Raw genomic sequence first — 16,011 nt, 5'->3', positions numbered from 1 at the left:
GAGTTTATGTATACCCAGAATACGAGCTGGTACACCTTGAGTCATAACATAAGTGGAGTGGAACTGAAAATTTTATCTTCTCTCCATTTAGTTTATGATGCGTGGTATACTAATTTTTTTTATTTTATTTAGCAGAACCTTGATGGTTCTAGGTGAATTTTATTGAACAGAAAAAAGAAAGTTACTCCTAGCCAAGGGAGACATAAACGTATCCCTCTTAATAGTTAAAATGGAGAAGATGAAAAGACAAAGAATATAAATAAAAGGAGAAACGTAAACTTGACCCCTCTTAAACACAAAATTGAGGAAAGATTACAAGAAAATTAGGGGGACAAAGAACCTAAGCCCTCTAAAACAAAGCCTACAACACAAAAACCTGCTGAACAAGCTTTGAACCACCAAAACACATAATGTTAAAGAAAAAGTAAAATCACACATTATGAATAAATCTCTTCTTCAATCTATTGAAGAACAATACATATTAGAGATCCCGAATACTTTGTTAGCACACAGTTCATCAGTTTCATTGTTAAATGAAGCTGTGGAAAAAAAAAAAATTGTTAAACCTATTCACATTGTTATAATTTCGGACACTACATGATGATTGCACATTTGTCTAGGTTTTTTTTTTGGGTACTAAAAAAATCTGTTGTTATATATCATGGTTTTAAAAAAATAAAAAATAAAAATCAAGACTGTAACAATAAAAAATGCATAGACAAAACACGACAATGTCGAACACGTTGATATTTTGGAGGAGTTTTATGGAAACGTGCTATATATTTTGTTTGAGTTAAAAAGTGTCTTTGGCTTAATCAAATTGTGGAGTAATGTTGAATCAAAAGAGAAAAAAATGATGGGAGCAGTGGCCGGATGCCTAAGTGTTTTGAAAAATAAATTGTCTGTTGAAAATAATAGTGGGTAATGAATGCCCACATAGAAATTGAAGACATTGGGTAGATTTTCAATGTCTATAAAAAATTAATCTTGACTTGGGAGATGAAGGAAGATCATATTATCAAAGATGTATGCTTGGAGTTACTCTATAAATAGAGCACTCCGTATGCTTTCAATAAAGAGAAAAAAAAAAAGAGGAGAGAATAGAGTTATCTTTATACTCCTATTATTCCAAATTATAATGAAAGCACCATTGCTATCCAAGGACGTACTCCAGTCATACTAATTGTAGAGGAACCTCGTAATTTTGTGTCTTGTTTTATTTATTTCACTGCACACACACCATCGATTTTACAACACGTTATCAGCACGAGAAGCTTTCATGTCAGTGGAAAGCACAACGCCATAAATCTGGTGAAGCACTATTTACCTCTCACCTCTGTCATCTAAAATCTCACAGAATAAAAGGTATGTCCATTTTTTCATCTCTCCCACTACGCCAGAAGCGCCCCACCGAATTCCAGTGAGAATTGAAATTTACAACCTGAAGTCGTCACGAGATGAGAAAACTCGTACCTGACCACTGGCTTCCAGAGATCCAAAAGAATCTCATCAGACTTGGAAACCCAGATCACGTTGTTTTCGACGAATTTTGAGAACTCCCATGAATACTTGGTTGTTTGAGATGGTGATGGCAAAAATGAATCCACACAGGCCTCTCTCTCTTGTGCCTCCATCAACCCCACTGTCATCTATGTCTCTGTAGGGAGGTTCTTGCTTAACGATGTCATGTTTCCTAGGTCATGCAAGAACAACACCAGTCTCTAGTAGCCTTTTTGGGTTGAATTGAATTTTGACAACCTCCACAACTACCCAGCTGGCCCTGCGTTTCGAGACTAGCAGAGACAAAGAAGGAAGAAAAATAATAGAAAAGAGAGATTGATGGTATGGTAAGGCACATGTGAAGAAGAAGAAAAAAAGGTGTTTACTGCACCCTAAGAAAAAGAAAAATATAAAGAGATTTGAATGGTGCAGGACACCATTTGGTCAAAATATATAAATGGTTTCTGTTAGTGCATGGCACCATGCTGCAGAAATAAGAAAAGTAACAATAATAAGGTTTGAATAAGTGCTGATAAAAGAAAGAAAAATAATAAATGAAAGGAGGTATGATACTTCTTGTTATTTATGTGAATTGGTTTTGGTTTAAAACCCTTTCACAAGTTCTATTTACTTTAAATCAATTTATTTATTATGAACGGTTTACCGCCTACTGCTTTAAGTTTTGATTTATGTGAATGGTACTGAATTAAAGCCCTTATCACAAGCTTTATTTACTTAAATGTAATTTATTCATTATGGCTGGAATTACCGCCTATTACTTTAATTTATTTATTGTACTTATCTTTTGTTACGATGAGTATATACAAGACCTGAAGTTCCTTGATCAGATCAAAGCCTGCAGTTTCTTGATCCTTATCATATAAAAATGATTTGACCTGAAGTTCCATCATGCAAAAAGATCGGGCATGAAGTCCCTAGATCCTCAAGATCAGGACATGAAGTTCCTTGATGAGTACCATAAGTTTGAAGAGCCAAAGTGTCACAACTTAATTGCAATAAAAGCCATAAAAGTCTCAGTCTACAGACTATTAAATAAGGATCAGAAGTTCCTCATGTCCATACTCAAAATGGTTTAGCAGAAATATTTATTAAGTGGATGAAATTGATTACCCGCGCTCTGCTGATGAAAATGAAATTGCCAAGTTTCTACATGGGGATATGTCATTTTACATGATGCATTATTGATTTGGTTGAGACCTATTGACAACTATCAATACTTCTCAGTGCAACTCGTGTTTGGGCACTAACCAAACATTACACATTTACGAGTTTTTTGTTGTGTTATCTATGTGCTTATTACACTACCACAATATATTAAAATGAGACATCAACACAAATTGAAAATTTATGTTGTATTTGATTCATCATCTATCATTCAATATTTAGAACCCTTGACTGGGGATTGCAGACTATGATTTTGATAAGACAGTTTTACAGCCGTTAGGGGGAGAAAATAACATTGATCCAGAAGAATGATGAGAAAATATCATTCCAGAAGAATGATAGAAAAAAAAGAAAAAAAAAAAAACCCGTTCCAGAAGAACGAAGAGAATTTGTCTTATTTTGATTCATGAAGCAATTAATATACAAACGAAGTGAGAATAATTGAATGGTGCAACGATATGCAAATCAAATGCCAGATCCATTTAATGATGCAACGAAAGTGATGAAATCACATATACTTGCTGCAAATGTGCCTACAAGAATTAATATCTTATTGGACAATATAGTGAGGCAGCAAATAATTTATCTGTTGAACGGCTGAAGCGTGGCAGACCCTCAAACTCAAAAGGTTCAGTCATTCAAAAGAAGAAGAATATGACACTACTAAAACTATTGCATTCCCGAAGCATATCGCATGACAGTTGCCATAAGGATACTTGTCCCAGAAAGGTCAATCCGTGGACATGGGAATATTGATGTCTCATGCATGAAGCATGATAGACGTATAAGTTCTAATGACTTAACTCCCAAAGTGAAGATTAAAATCGAAGCTCTATAATGCTCAAGAGGAGGTTATAATCCGCATTCTCTAAACTATGACTATCCTGGAAGAGATAGTGTAATGTTCTTGATGAGGAAATAGATATCCAAAGAAATGAAAAGCTTTTATGCATGCGCATGCACATGAGAATATGGGATCACAAATTGATGATAACGAATGGTAATTTTAGTTTTTACAAATAGCTACTAAATTCATCAATGAGTTGTGTTGTTATTGAGTCCCGTTCTTTTTCCATCAACAAAATTATTGGTCAAAATGGAGAAAGGCAATTCCATTACAATTTTGTAAGAACGTGGAAAAATAGACCTATATATTTGAATACAATACAAATAGCCAAAAGATGTTGAACCTAGAAGGTTACATATAGGCATTTGTAATACCGTGAAATACACTCACATGATATGACACAAGAGTTCATATAAATGGAGAATTATATACGAAGGGTTATGAGTCACCCACATCATATCTCCATAAGTAAATCCCTCAAATATACATGGAAACAAATTGTTCTATATAAATTCCAAAGGAAAATGTGTCATGAAGTGTAGAAAATCATTGAAGGATTCAAATTGCTTGAAGTAAGCCCCGGAAGGGTAAAACATAAAATATGTACTCAATATCAATGGATGATATAAATTGCCTTAGAGAGTACTTTCATTATGGTATTGTTGCAATATATTAAAATCTCTTGCAAGAGTTGATGATACTAAATTAGGACTCCTGAATAGTCCAAAAAGATTATAAAATGTTGAGAGAAATATTGTCTCGAACTGCAGAATCGAACAATATGCCAACACGAATCTTATCCATGATGTTTATGATATTAAAGAATCATATGGATTAAAGATTATGAGTTGAATGTTCAAATGATTTAGACACTAAGAATGATCATTTATCTTCGCGAGTGTAAAGATAAATTGATATTTGGTTCAGAAATACCACATCTTAGTGAAGTATATGTTTTATTGTATTTAACACAATACACTGAACAAAATAAAGCTTATATATTAATATCTCTGAAAAATTACATACACATGAGTTAAAACAAACAAACAAGAGGAGACATTCACAAAGGTTGCTCATGTGAAACCTCAGTACTCGGAAGTACCACAGAAGGGGGAGACACCATAGGTTGATTATTTGAAGTCTTAATACTTAGTGGAACTCCAGACAGCTGAGACAATGGATGTCTTTGAAATAAAGATTCGAATCCCTGATTGTCATTTTGAGTCCGACCTTCGGATTCCAGTAGTTGGTTGAGCTTTCTTTTCATGCTTGTAGAGTAATTATTTGCAAGCATGTGTAATATTCTATTCTTGTGCTTGAGCCCTTTAATCTCTTGTTTAAAACTTGCAACCTCAGCCATTAATGAATCAACTTGGTGAGTTTGAGCAAGTAAGTGCTGGCCTATATTAGATACAGAGCCCGCACATTGAACACTGAGAGCCAATGAGTCTTGAACGATCGCCTCATTAGACCAGTTTGAAAGGATTCTGTTATCCTTTGGAGTGAGAAGATTTCTGGCTACCATTGTAGAGGTTATGTTATTCTTCATCACAGAGTCCCCAACCATAAAAGGACCATTAGAAGATAAGAAAGACGGGCGCCCTATGTTATCTGGACGTTGCTCGTCTGTATCACTCCTAAGACTCAAATCTAAGCAAATGTTAGATGGGCAAGCCATTTTCGGAAATGATGAAGGAAGTCTGATAAAATCTCAGAAGTGTAAGAACGGGAATTTTCTGCAGGTAACAATTTTCTAAGTGTTTCTGAACAAAATTGATATCTCTATAAAATGAGAGGCAACTTGGCCACTTAATCAAAAATCGAAGAGACACCGATTTTCAAATTTCAAAAGCTGGATTTCCCTGCATGACGTCTGTCAATATTTCTCAGACGCAATCTCAGCTCTTGGATATCACGTGCAACTTTATCAAAGATCTTTGATAAAGTTGAAAATGAGTGAATTTTACTGTTCTAATTACATCACATTTGTTGACAAGAGTAAAGGCACATTACTACCATATGCTATTGGGAAATCCCTATATATGTCAACCTCTGTCCTCCATGGCAAGGCAGAACTGAAAAATATCTAACTCTTCCTCAACTCTGAGAATGCATCTTTCACAAAGTATCTCAAAATACTCAGTTTTCTTCCTCTCTGAGAATACCTCTACAAACAAGTCACACCAGAGCAAGAGTATCTCATATCATGCAATCTCCATGTCCTTTCCTTTGCCCTTACTCTTACCTGCCAAGACAATGACAGAGAAAGCAATATGTCGGAACCTCCACTCAAACTTTCGCTGCCACCAAGAAGTGATGGCCCATTTAAATGCAATGTTTGCATTTAACTTTTGCATCGGTGAGTAACTACTACAAGAGAAGATGCCACACATGCATGGGGAAAAACTAGGGAACATACCACTTCTACATGGGGAACAAATAAGGCAAGTGAAAATGATACATTAAAGCATGTGGAGACAAGCACAACAAACACATGTCAGTTCATCCCCGACAAAGCCTAAGATCACTTGTCACATGAAGCTTCTCATGGTCCAATTTCATTCAAGATCAAGCCTAGACGGCATTTGAAGAAATCACAAGTCCGATTCAAGATCAAGTGTCCACCATCCTTGAATCAAATTCAGCTCCAGATAAAATAGGTAAATTCAGACCTTTGGAGGAAGTCTAGCAAAATGCCCTCCAACCCAATTCAAGAACAAGCCTGTGGAAAGTTAACAACAAGTAAAACACCTCATTTGGCAACTATCACCGCTAAGAGACTAAAGCAGCAGGATCAATGATCAGCCTAAAGAATTTGCAATCAGGGGGAGATACTCATCAAGGGGGAGCATTCAAAAATAGATCAAGATTTTAACAAGGCAACTAATGTTGATATGTGGGCATCCAAGGAGAAGTGTTGAAAATAATAGTGGGTAATGAATGCCCACATAGAAACTGAAGACATTGGGTAGATTTTCAATGTCTATAAAAATTAATCTTGACTTGGGAGATGAAGAAATATCATATTGTCAAAGATGTGTGCTTGGAGTTGCTCTATAAATAGAGCACTCTGTATGCTTTCAATAGAGAGAAAAAAAAAAGAAAGAGAGGAAGAAAAGAGGAGATGAGAGAATACATAGAGTTATCTTTGTACTCCTATTATTCCAAATTATAATGAAAGCACCACTGCTGCCGAAGGACATACTCCAGTCACACTGACTGTAAATGAACCTCGTAAATTTTATGTCTTATTTTATTTATTCCACTGCACACATCTCGTCGATTTTACAACATTATCGAGTTTATTTGTTGTGTTTAGGTCAATTTTACTTTCTAAATAGATTATTTTATTTATGGAATTTTCTAATTAGACTTTTACATTATTGCAATCACAATAATATTGTATTACTGTATACTAGTTTTGGAGGCAGAGGCCGATCTTGGATGATCTCAACATTATTCACAAACTATATGCAAATTAAGTGGGATCTCTTCAAATAGAATCTGAATTGTGATCGACGTAATAAAGGTCCTTGGTTTACTATATACAGCAAATCATAATACTTTCGGAGAATTTACTTATCTCTTCACTTATGATTCATGTATCTTTACCGTATAAACATTATAATTTTAACCATTCATTCTTTTTAGCATCATTTAAAGATCATATCTACTAAAAAATTATTCAATTGGAGATTTATAGTCATCCATGCATGTTAAATAAATCAACGATTTTAATAACAAATAGCATATTCATGTTGACCGCCTATTTATTTGATGCATATGAATGGCTATTGGTTTTTTAAACTGAATTTTTTTAAAAAGACATGATCTTTAGATGTTGATAATTAATGAGAATAAACAAATAAGTGGGGGACAAGTAGGTTCCCCTGTAGAGAAACACAAACATTATCCTACAATAAATACTTGCATGCACATACTTTTTTTTATTTTTTTCTAATTTTATATATAATGATACATTTACATTAAGGGGTGGAGGATAAAATTAGTAACTAACTCATCATTTATGAAATTCAAATCTAAATCTTTTATTTATAAGTGAAAATGAATGTTACGCACCATAATTTTTTTAATTATTTTTTATAAATAAATGCTCAGAGCGTGGCTTTGGGAATATACAGGGTTCGCCCTTTGGAGGACAAATGACTGAAGATGTTGAAGGAATCAGCTTAATAAATAGAGACGTGCAAATATTGGCCAGGACAACGTGAAAAGTCTACATCTTAGAACCTCTAATACTATCCCTAACTCTTACGTTAAAACCTTAAAATTTTAATCCAAACAATTTAGGTTTTAATTTAAAAATAGTTTTTCTGCTTTAATTCTTTTGACTTAAATTTTTAGTATGAGATTATTAAAAAAATAAATTTAAGCTAAATTATCTTTACTAATTAACAAAATATTCATTGTCAACCAAAACCTTATAAAATTACCAGTTTAACTTTCTAATTAAAATAGAACATGAATAAAAAAATATGGGCTAGAAATGTAATTTCACACAACCAAATTTTACTGTTTTTTTTTTCAAAGCATCACCTACATGTAATTCTAACATATCTCTAATTAAAAAAATAAAAATAAAAAAAAACCTTCCCACTCCCTCATTCTCTATCACTCTCTTCCTCTCTCTCCTTCTATTTCAAAAACAAAAATAAAATTTTTTTTCAGACACTTTGTGTGTGCCCATATGCTAGTCTCCATTATGGTAACATTTTTAAAAATAAAAATTATGTAAGACTTCCTAATTTTAATTTTATGAAAATTTTACTTAAAAATATTTAAATTCTGATATATAATAAAAAATCAATAAACTGACCATTTTTTGAAACAAAGCGTTGCACTTAGCTGTTGATTTAATTTTGGACAATTATAATTTTTTTTAACTGTTAGATTTGATCATATTCGACCTCATAAGTTTGATTTAATGTATTTATAAATGTAAAATTTAAAATAAGTACTTTTGAATCAAGACCGTTGGATCAATCAACGGTCCAAAAATATATGTCATCTGATCGAAATAATGCAATTGGGATTGCACATGCTGAGGGGAAGTTGGGCCCCACTTCCCCTTAGCATGTTCCTTTTTCCTTACCTTTTGGCGCGTTTACTTCCTTTTAGCTCGTCAATCATGCGCACTTTCTATTTTTCTCAGTGCGTCCACGCATTCAGTGGGACAGGATTTTTAATTCAAACTAGTTTTTGTGTTAAATTTGCACCAAAAAATCATTTTTAACGTAAAACTGACTTTGGCTCACGGGTTTGAGCAAGTTGAAGGGAATTTAGAACCTAAATGTTAAGTTCTAACTCAAGAGTTGAAGTGAGTCCTACTCAATATCAAACATAGTAAATTGTTTTGGTAGTTAAGGCCATATTTTTTAATGTACTATATATGTTCCGAATTCAAATCTCCTATTTCCTCTTATATAGTTTACAGTAAAAAGATTGTTTGTAAAAAGACAAATTTATCTTTTTTTAGAAAAAGAGACATAATACCTGTAGGGATTCGTCTCTCAATTTTAAAGGATTACCTGTGTGGCTTTGATAACTATAAGAATCAATTGGATATGCCGGAGGATGTGTAAATAATCATGTTTAAATAACATACATTGCTGAATTTAATATGTGAAGGAAATGTATCGTGAGTGGATATGATCTATACTGAAAGACAATGCATATCACTGATTTGAAAGGCCAACTTCAATTGAATAAGGAAGGAGCAATATGGCTTATTTGCTACAGGAAGTATTGGTAAGAGTTTGCAGCCTTTGCGACTTTGCCCCCATATTTAGATATGTTAATTTAATTGGCCGTAGAATCCAAACTCAGTGAATTATTTTGCTGATAATTCTATGTTATTACATGTAACAAGTGAGAGGTCTTATATTCAATTCTCGTAAAATGTGAACTTGAACTACATTATTATGACAAAATTCATTGTAAGGCGTAGTCCACTTCCATACTCAGTTAGTATAAATATCATCGTTTGTTCATAAAAAATAAAAAATAAAAAATAAAAGTCATACCATCTGACATGACATTCTAATTATATATTACTCATATAAAAATCGATATATTTATCTCCAATCATATAATTTTCTAATTAAGTTCCCTAGAGTTTTGGTACGTATATCTTATTCATCGCGGATTTGAATCTCCTACCAGATTTCTTAGGAACCAAACACGAGTTAGAGGGAGATCATGAAGGCCGAAAGGGGGAAGGGTGGATTAAAGTATCTGGATCCCCATTAAAAAATGTTCTTTAGAATTTTCAAGAACAGGTTTATAAACAATAATAATGATTCAATACAAGTTGTTTACTTGAATCGGAACGAAATTTAATATAATTACTAAAATATTCTTGTTCTAAGACAGTACTTATTTTATATATATATATATATATATATATATATATATTGCGCTAGAAACTTGAAATTTTAGAAATATCACCCCTCCAAAGTATCCAATTCCTTCAAAATAAAGAGTCGAATTCTTTATTTTTGTGAGCCCACTTCTATTTTAATTCCTCCATAATTAGTAGGAAGAAGAATATTCTGTGATTGAAATCCAATTATCTTGATTTCCATCACAGATACAGAAGTCAAATGTGATGAGGGGTCAATTGTGCCAAATCTTTGACCACCCCTTTTTTAACTAGTGGGATTAAGAGTCTGGCGTTCTCTGATATTGAGAAAGTCTTGGTAGAGGAGTTTGGCTCTGCAGCCACTATTTAACCATTGACTGTCCTATTTAAAACTTAGAAAAGTTGTCAAATAATTCCTCTTTAGTAGTGGCGTCATCTCACTCAACTTTGCCCATCGTAGTCGGCCCGGAATTACCATGATTTGATTTTGTTTAAACTAATGCATGGTCATTCCTTCCGGCTTGCTTTGTTCACCTTGGTTTGGCTATATATACGTAGAATATCTGTTTCTGTTGGCTTGTTGATGACGAAAGAGTTTATTATTGTTATTGGTTAGAGTGGAAGGGGCTCTAGTCGCTTAAGCAAGTGGTCTCGGTTTCGAGCTCTTGTAGATGCAGAAAACTTTCTTGGGAGAGGTCCTCGCATATGCGCCCGACCGTACCTCAAAGGATTAGTCTTGGGCTTTGCCTGGGGACACCTTGGGAAACCTAAAAAAATTTAGAAAAAAAACAAAATGGAAAATGATAGTAGAATTGGTAATATTATGAGGAATTCGAGTCGAAGATCGTTATATAAACACTTAAAAAATGAGTTGTTACTGGGAACTAGGAAGAACTCACGTAATAGTGATAATTGAAAGGAAAACAAAAATTGACTTGGCACCATTAGACTACCTATGGAAAAAGAGAGTTGCATATATTTCACATTGGGGTGTGCAGAAAACTGCATGGGCACACCAAAAATTTTAAAAAGATTTCAAAGGGGTCTGAAATGTTGATTTCGTAAGGTGTCATATTATACTATATATTTTATCCTCATCTTAGTATTAATTTATTAGTTATTTTGTGTGAACTTTGATACTTTATTATGTATTTTCAATGTAGGACATTCGACTTCCTCTGGAGCAAAACGTGATCAAACAGATGAATTTTGGAGTGATTCAAATTGGAGGACATTCATGTGTCTCTCAACTTGACGTTATGAGTCTGATGAGCGGTTTATTTATGACGATGAAATAAAGAAGTAGCGCACAGTGCTGTCAAAATGACGTTTTGAGTTTATTTGGGCTTTTTGGCATCCAAGATGATGTCTTTTGGGTTCAAGGCCTTCGCAATTATGTTTGGGACATCTCAAGCTTTAAATCAAGACGTTTTGGGTGTGTTTTGGAGCCTAGAAGTCCAAAAACGTGGCTGATTTGTGGCTGGGCAGATTTTCCAAAGTTAGAATAGGAATGTATTTCCTAGTTATCTTATTCTATTATGTTTTCTAATTTTTAAAAGATATTTTCTAGTAAGGATTTTAATTATGTAGTAGTATAAATAAGACTTTTTAGCCACTAGGGTTTTTTAGGACAAAAAGAAAGGAGAAGAACACATAATCTTTTGGAGAACTTTGCTAGGCTTTGACGATTTTTATTTTAAGGTGTTTTCTATTCTTGTTTTTAATAATATTTTGTTTTATGATTGTTAGTAACTAATTTCCATTTGCTAAGGCGAGGCCATGAGCCTTAGTAATAAGAATATGTAGTTTTTTCAATTTACTTATGATATTTTGCATGCAGGTTTGAATTATTAATCACCGGTTTAAGCTATCTAATTGTCTTAATGCTTAGCTACTATTAGGATCTTTAGAAAAGTAAATTGATGCAATTTTGGTCGGAGGTCATTTCCTAAAATTGACGAAGGCTTCTTGTGGTTAATATGTGCAAGTTCACTTAGAATGAATACCACGCCTTCAGGGTTGTATGGTTTTTCAAAAGGTTTCACAAAGCTTAATGAGTCATGCACTGTTTAGATTTGATATGAATACCACAGACGGGTTGCATGTTTGATATACGCTCTATGATGGGGGTCCAAGTAGGCATACTTTAGGAAAACCTAACCTTCAAAATATGAATGTGTAATTCATAAGTAATTGGAAGAACTACATGAGATTGTTAATTAAGGTGACGGCGGAACCCTAGGCTTTTACATTTTAATTTTCAAAAACTGTTTTCTTTTAGTTTATTTTATTTTGTCACTTTATTTAATTATTTTCTATTAAATTCGTTTTTATTATTGAAATCAAAAAATTACTTTTTTCCAAAACTTTGTTTTAAGTAATTAATTAAGATTTGGTTTGATACAAATTATTCATTCAATCCCTGTGGAGAATAACCTTACTAGAGCCATCTATACTACAATTACCTTATACTCTTACAAATATTTAAAGTGTTTTTATCCCTACTTTTGTAGGTGATAAAATTCCTATCAGTGTCTGACTATGTTATTTTCTCACACTTTATTTATTTTTATTTTTTTATAAAATAATAATAAATATGTTGATTTAAAAATATTATTCTTATAAAAATATAAAGCCTCGTTGTATTTTTGTCCCACATGCCCCCACATAGTTCGTTTTATGTGAGAACCCAGTCCAACTAATTATCTTCTCCACCGCTTTGGTGCCCTAAAATTGTACTTTCAAAAGGCAGTCCAAGTCACCAATGATTATCCGCTAATGTTTTAGATTCTTAGAGCAACTCGATATAGAGAAACTAAAGAGAGGAGGAGATAGAGGAAGAGAAAGGAAAAGCGAATCTGATTTTCATTACAAAAATGATTAACTTACATGGTATTTATAGGAGTTGAGATCTTTTTCGTAACTCAGTGTTCAAAGTTCAAAATTAAAAAATCCATCTTCCAAGAGAGAGAAAGATTCAAGCAGTTGTTTTGTGTGAGATTGATCAACGAAATGGGTTAATAAAGACGATATGATTCAATTGAGTGATCTGAATTTCTTAATCCTTGAATCCTGACAATGAGGTTTAGAAAAAATCTTAACTTGTATTTATCGGTACAAATATAAAAAGTCAACAGAAAGAATAGTAACTTTCCTAACTAACTTTTGGGTGTTTACATTTACGAGTACCACTTGTTGCATCTGCAATAAAATTACTCTCATTAATCTAAAGAGTAATTCTAGGAAGATTCAATTTTTAAACCTAATGATGGGTCACCCCTACTCTAAAAGTACCTAAAATTGAAGACTTTATGTTACACGGCCTAAATTTGAGGCGTGCATGATATTTTTTTTTTTTATACAATAATATATGGATGAAAGAAATAATTAACTTGATATCGAACTAGTTATTTACGAGCTTCAACTTAAGAATTTTCACTTATAAATAATAATAAAAAATCAGTAACCCATAGATATATATATATATATATATATTATATTATATATATTAATATTTTGATAAGGTGATCAACATTTAACAGGTGTTATTTTTTTCAATTATGTATTATAAAATACATTTACGAACATATCTTTCAAAGAAAATTTATCTTCCGACAACAATTTGTTTTTTTTAATTTGTGATTAGAAACAGTCAAATACGTTTGATCGTAACATGAGTAAAGCTTATTAGAAGAATAATCAAATGTATTTTTTGGTCGATAATCTACTTTTATTACAATTCAACAATATTTGCCTATGGAATTTTTTTGTTTGTAATCTATCTTTTGAGAAATAGTTGTATTCGTTTTTATTTTAAATATATTTATTTTGGAACATTTTGTATCTGACCATGTCACATCCCAATCTAGCGTTGGTAGAAAATCCCTTAAAAAATTGGAAAGTGTCGAAGAATGATATGAATGTTTTGTGTTTGTTTTCTTTTTTTATCCTCTTCGTAACTGATCAGTCATCGAGAATAAAAAAGGAAATTATGGGACTGATCTGAGTGATCTCCCCAAGCATCTGCCGCCCCACCTCTTCAATTCTGAGGTTCTACGGCACCTTCCCATGTGTCAAGTAAGAAGAGAACAGCTTATATCTTGTGGCAGCTTGCATGTGTTCCACGTGCTCTGTAAATAAGACGTCTCCCTTCTTCCCTACTATAAAAATTGAATAATGTCAGGAAAACTAAATTTTGCAAACAAAGTTTCGAAAACCAAAAGACATGAAAGTTGATAATTGGTTTATTACTTACACGTTGATAAACATACTTATTCTTATTGGTAACACATAATTTAATTTACAAATTTAATCTTCCTAACCTTACACATAAAAATTTCATCCTCGAAATTAATCATGGATTCACGAAAGAGGTCCCCGGCAAGATGATGACAATAACATCCCGTGTTTTTTTACACTTAATCAAGTCTTGGTTTCACTTGTCCAAAAAGAAAAACAAAAATCAAGTCTTGGTTTCAAACCACCGTGGATAGATTCAATTTCATGTTTATGAGTAATCAACGGCCATGGCAACCACCTCGGATTAAGGTTCCTGAGAACACCCCACCGGTGCTTTAATCAACGGTCACGACAACCGCCTCGACTTAAGGGCACGGAGTACACCTCACTGTTTATGAGCTTTAATCAACGGTCACAGCCACCGCCTCAGATTAAGGCCCCGAGTACGCCCCTCACATGCAGATTTCGTTTGGGGTCTTTCACCCTAGGGAGACACAATCCCTTCTTAATGTATCCTTCCGAACCTAGCTAACCATTGGATTTTTTTTCTTCATCGTAAATTATGGCGAATTTGTAAGCTCATCTCCTGGAAACACTCAAAAGTTAAATTCATTAGATAATACAAGTTCTATGTAATTCATTAAATAAAAGTAAGTGTCCCAATCAGGTTTGATCAAATGCCAAGTCCATTTTATTTATACTCTTATTTACTAAATTAGAATTTAAATACAAAATTCAATCGCTCAAATCTTTTATATATTTTTTGTTTTCTAAAACATTAAAGCAGAATCCTTAGCATACAATTATATTTGCAGCAAGACTCGGAATTGTTGTCGAAATTACAAGATTCCTAAAACCATCAATTCACATTTGCATGATATGACTATGCAAATGAATCCTTCTTTCCGTGTAACAGAAAACAAAAAATATACGATATAAACAAATGAATTCAGTCCCTGTATATATTCAAGGCAAATCTTCAGTTATTAGAGCACTTTGCACCAACACATATTCCATTCCAATTTCCAAATTTTTGTTTTCGAATTTCAAAAGTAAATTCTACTCACCTTGGCCTACACTCTGATATCATTTTATCACATCCCGAAGTTAGGGTTGGTAGAAAATCCCTTAAAAAAAATTGGAAAGTATCGATCGAAGGGCGGTATGAATGTTTTATGTTTGTTTGTTTGTTTTTTTCCTCCTCTTCGTAACTGATCAGTCCTCCTCACGAAAAGAAGAAAATCATGGGACTAATCTCCCCAAGCCTTTGCCGCCCCACGTCTTCAATTCTGAGGTTTTATGGCAGCTTGACATGTGCCAAGTAAGAAGAGAACTTATTTTCTCTTGTGGCAGCTTGATGTTAACCATTGTGCAGAAGGCTTCAACATAGTACAGAAGAAAGGAAGTTTTAGACAGAAGAAGAAAGAGATACTTAGAGAGGAAGAAAGCATGAGGTTGGAGCAATGAGTACTGAAAGGAAGAGAACTGAGTCCTTTGTTGAGTATATCAGCAAACTTCTCAAAGGAAGACACAAAGAACGAACAATTTCTTGCTAGCCACTCTTTCTCGAACAAAGTGATATATACTAGACAATGATGTATAATAAAAGCAAATCCTAGGAAAATTTGAAATTGAAAGGCAACTTCGATGGTCCTCAAATAAGGAAGTCCATACTCCATAGTACATTGGGAATTTCATTGCATGATACGAGTTGTTTGCCATAGCCCTCAGGATGTACATTGGTAAGATGTTGCATCCTTTAACACATCCCCCACCCCACACACACACACACACACTTAGAAGCTACAAATTGCTAGGTAGAGTCTCAAATCCATTCTACTTTGTATACACCCATTTA

The sequence above is a fragment of a genome, unplaced genomic scaffold (genome assembly GCF_019419815.1).
Source record: "Pyrus x bretschneideri cultivar Hongxiangsu unplaced genomic scaffold, Pyrus_bretschneideri_v1 Contig22, whole genome shotgun sequence".
Classification (NCBI taxonomy): Eukaryota; Viridiplantae; Streptophyta; class Magnoliopsida; order Rosales; family Rosaceae; genus Pyrus; species Pyrus x bretschneideri.
This window is presented reverse-complemented; position numbering follows the sequence as displayed.